Raw genomic sequence first — 4,260 nt, 5'->3', positions numbered from 1 at the left:
CGCGGATAACAAAAGGCTATCGAGTGCAATATAGCTACAAGTTTTCGTGAATAGTCAGTGATTAGTTTGAGGTCGGAGAAGTGGGAAAAAACGTCGGCATAGAATAGTTATCTTGTGAATTACTAAAAATCTAATCAAGATGGCTATGTACAACACGGGCAAGGCTTGGAGAGACATCGCTGGACTCAGCAAAATAAATCCCATGAGTTGGCGAAACAGGAGCTCGACCGTCTGATAACAGAGGTCACTAGTAACGTCAACCAATGTGACGGAAAAATATTCGCAGACATATTGAAACAATATGATCCAATAAACTGGAGCAAATCTGCGGAAAACATCAGCAAAATAATAGAAGAAATTCCAAAGATAATCCAAGTGTTAAAGAGACTTATAAAGAAAGTCTACATCAATCAACACATTCCATCAAAGAACAATAAGAAGTCCAATATGGTGAATATGCTGATTGATGCAATGGGGAAAAAGAATGCCAAAATGGTGTAATACATGTAAGATTATGGTATTCCATTAATAATCCTCGACAATTGATTAGAAAATGTGATGCCTGGTCATGTCCCAACACACCCCACATGTGCTGAAATACAGCAAAAAATAAAAAATAAAGACACAAAGGTATTCTGCTCAACATGCTTAGTCTGGAATAGAAAATATAATTAAGTCGAGACTAAATCTGCAAATAGTTGAAGATAAAGAAGAGGAAGAAGAAGAAACAGAAGAAGAAGAAGAAAAAGAAGAAGAAGAGAACAATGAACAGGATATGTGTAAGGATGCAGAAGAAATCATTGATATTACCTATGATGCCATCCAACAACATACTTATGAAGAAATAAATTACCAGATGGAAACAAATAATAGACCCAAGAGACTCTACCCGGACCTACATAATTTTAGGGAAGAGCAAGAACAAGAAAAAATAGAAAAGAAGGATATAGTCTGCAATATGCTGAAAAGAGGGAATTGCAGATTTGGCGAAAGATGCTACTACAAGCATCCAAAGATATGCCATAATTATGAAATATATGGTAAATGTGCGTATTTAGACGGATATGGAGACGAATGCAGAGATCTCCATCCAAAAATATGCAAAAACCTAAAAGAAGGAAAAGGATGCATTTACAACAAAAAATGTCGATATATGCATCCTGCAACCATGAATGAAAGTAAGAAAACTCAGGCAAACTGAAAAGAAAAATGAAAGCAAAAAAGAAACAAAAAGCAGGCCGTGTATATACCGCGCTTTGAACCAAGAGCCCCAAGATATGAGGCCTTTCAACCCAAACCTGCACATTTAGAGCCCAACTACAAAGAATGCATCTATAATGCCAGGGGTTGGTGCAGATATGGGGACAGTTGCAGGTATACACACACAAATAAATATGAAGGCGAAAGAGCAAATATAATAGAAAAGTTGGATTTTTTAATGGCAGAAATTCCGGGAAATGAAGAAAAGAACATCATATCAGAACAGGAAGGAAGCATGGGAGAATCCATATTATTACCAATATTAAATAATGAGGATGAAACACAAACCATAATAGTGATGAATGCACAGGGTTTAGTCACGAGTAACTCTAAAAGGAAAATAGAGTTCCTAGAAGAACTAACCCAAATTGAAAAAATAGATATATTAAATATAAGTGAAACATGGTATTCCCAAGAGACTGGCAGTGATGACCAGATAAAGGGTTTCCAAACTTATAGATCAGACAGAAAAAATAGGAATCAAGGGGGAACCGCAATATATGGAAGAGACATAAATCAAGGAAAAGTCTGTGAAAAATACAGCAACACAGAATGTGAATTGATTGCGGTAGAATTTGAATTTGAAAAACTAGTGAATATTGTAGTTTACAGACCCCCAAATACCAAGGAGTTTGACATAATAATAGAAAAAATAGATGATATATGTAGAAACCATAAAGACTGGAATATACTCCTATCCGGAGATTTTAACTTTCCTTTCGTGGATTGGAAAGAACGGATAGAAGAAAGTGGTTGTATGTATACATATAAAAAAAGAGAGTAATAGTAGCGCAGAAGATAAGAGGCAATTTGAAAAGCTTCAAGATATGCTATTAGAACATAATATGCAACAAATAAACCACATTCCAACAAGAAAGGAAAATGTCCTAGATCTAGTATTTGTGAATGAGGTGAATTATGTTAAAGAAATAATAGTGTATAACACGGGAATTTCAGACCACAATGTCATAGAATTGATAGTTCATTCCAAAGCAAGTGAGCACAAAACTTTGGGAAGGATATGGAAAATATAACTTTTACAGTAAGAATATAAAATGGTCAGAAATAAATGAAGAACTGAATAAAGAATGGAAAAATGTATTTATAAGTGATAATATACAGGTAAATACGGATATACTGTACAAAATACTGGAGAAAATTGTTGAAAAATATGTACCGAAAAAAAAAACAATAAACAAAAGACGTGCATACCAAGAGACAGAAGGATCTTATTTCAGAAAATTAAAAAGTGGAAGAAAAATCTTGCAAAAGAAAAAAATGTGTGGAAAATGAGGGAAATAAAATGTAAGATAGAAAATGCAGAACAAAAGATTATACAGTCGAAAGAAAATGAAAAAAGGGGACTTAGAAGAAAGGACACTTCAAAATATAAAAAGAAACCCCAAAGTACTTTACTCCTATGCAAAAAAGATGAATAAAAGGAGAATAGAAATAGGCCCTCTAAGAATTGAAGGACGGCTAACGAATGAAAAAAAGGAAATATGCAACATATTAGCAGAAAAATATAAGAGTGAGTTCACGCCAAGAATTGCGAATGAGAATAACGAAACAGAAGTGAGAGAAGAAAATGTTGAATATCTAACGGATATAGATATTAATGAAGCAGATATTGTCACGGCTATAAACGAAATTAAAAATGGATCGGCAGCCGGACCAGATGGAGTTCCAGCGATTTTGTTAAAAAAAAACTGCAAAACACTATCGCAAAGCCGCTTGCAATACTGCTAAGACAGAGTGTAGATATGAGCGAGATATATGTTAAACATAAATTAGCTTATATAACCCCTATCTTCAAAAGTGGATCAAGACTAGAGGCAAGCAACTATAGACCTGTTAGTCTAACATCACATATTATGAAAGTGTATGAGAGGGTAATAAAAAAGAAAATAATGAACCATTTGGTCAAAAATAATTTGTTTAATATGGGTCAACACGGTTTCGTACCTGGAAAAAAGTACACAGACCCAACTGATAGCACACTATGAAAATATATACAATAATATGATGAATGAAAAAGACACAGATGTGATCTATCTAGATTTTGCAAAAGCCTTTGACAAGGTAGACCATAACATATTGGAGAAAAAAATGAGAAAGCATAATATTGTGGGAAAGATAGGAAAATGGGTAAAAGAATTCCTGCAAAACAGAAAACAGATAGTGGTTGCAAATGACGAGAAATCAGATGAAGCCCAGGTAATATCTGGTGTGTCCCAAGGTACGGTATTAGCTGCACTGCTATTTGATATTATGATCTCAGACATAGACTGTGATGTTGAAAACTCCGTAGTGAGAAGTTTCGCCGATGACACAAGAATAAGTAGAGAAAATTACTTGTGATGAAGATAGGAACTCACGACAAAGAGATCTAAACAAAATATATGAATGGGCGGAGATAAATAGGATGGTATTTAACTCCGATAAATTCGAATCAATAAATTATGGAAACAGAGAAGAAAATGGTGTATGCATACAAGGGACCTAATAATGAGACAATCACAAACAAGGAAGCAATTAAAGACCTTGGTGTAATTTTAAATAGGAATATGTTATGCAACGACCAAATAGCAACACTGTTGGCTAAATGTAAAGCAAAAATGGGAATGTTATTCAGACACTTTAAAACAAGAAAAGCTGAACACATGATTATGCTTTACAAAACTTATGTGCGTAGTACACTCGAGTACTGCAATGTGATATGGTACCCACACTACCAAAAGGATATTGCGCAAATAGAGAGTGTACAAAGGTCCTATACTGCTAGAATAGAAGAAGTTAAGGACCTTGACTACTGGGGAAAGACTGCAATTTTTAAAACTATACAGTCTAGAAAGGAGAAGAGAACGCTACATGATAATACAAGCATGGAAGCAAATAGAAGGAATTGCTGAAAACATCATGGAGCTTAAAGTATCAGAAAGAGCAAGCCGAGGTAGATTAATAGTGCCAAAAAGCATTCCAGGGTAAACTGAGAAAGGC

Source organism: Palaemon carinicauda, chromosome 25 (genome assembly GCF_036898095.1).
Source record: "Palaemon carinicauda isolate YSFRI2023 chromosome 25, ASM3689809v2, whole genome shotgun sequence".
Classification (NCBI taxonomy): Eukaryota; Metazoa; Arthropoda; class Malacostraca; order Decapoda; family Palaemonidae; genus Palaemon; species Palaemon carinicauda.
The sequence above is the reverse complement of the archived record's forward strand: the minus strand, read 5'-3'. Positions refer to the sequence as shown.